Source organism: Etheostoma spectabile, chromosome 7 (assembly GCF_008692095.1).
Source record: "Etheostoma spectabile isolate EspeVRDwgs_2016 chromosome 7, UIUC_Espe_1.0, whole genome shotgun sequence".
Lineage (NCBI taxonomy): Eukaryota > Metazoa > Chordata > Actinopteri > Perciformes > Percidae > Etheostoma > Etheostoma spectabile.
This window is the reverse complement of record NC_045739.1, coordinates 21,586,657-21,586,986: the sequence shown is the minus strand read 5'-3', so window position 1 is coordinate 21,586,986 and position 330 is coordinate 21,586,657. Positions and strand designations below refer to the sequence as shown.

The following is a 330-nucleotide window of genomic DNA, read 5'->3' as shown; positions in this document are numbered from 1 at the left end:
CACACATGCTCAGTACCTACACATGCACTAAATAGAAAGATGTCAGAGTGAGGGGGCTGCCCATGGAATGGCCCCCAGAGCAGTTGAGGGTTCAGTGCCTTGCTCAAAAGCACCTTGGCAGTGCCCAGGATGTGAACTGGCACCTCTCCGGCTACTTGAAACAGGTTAAATATCCTGTGTGTCTGTCACCGATGCTATGCACCTGTGACCCAGTCAAAGAAAGGGTTAACAGAAACGTGGTGTTGGCCAATTGGAGGAGGTTGTGCCAAACTCCGGCCTGTGGCTGAGTCTCGATCTAATCAGTCAGAGGGAGAGCAGGAGACGGTTGTG

General features: G+C 52.4%; 1 protein-coding gene across 2 annotated transcripts in view; it reads right to left on the bottom strand.

Annotated features, from left to right (window-relative positions):
- LOC116692306 (collagen alpha-1(XX) chain) overlaps positions 1-330 on the bottom strand; it is a 39,304-nt gene that overhangs the window by 880 nt on the left and 38,094 nt on the right. The gene's annotated exons all lie outside the window — the stretch shown is intronic.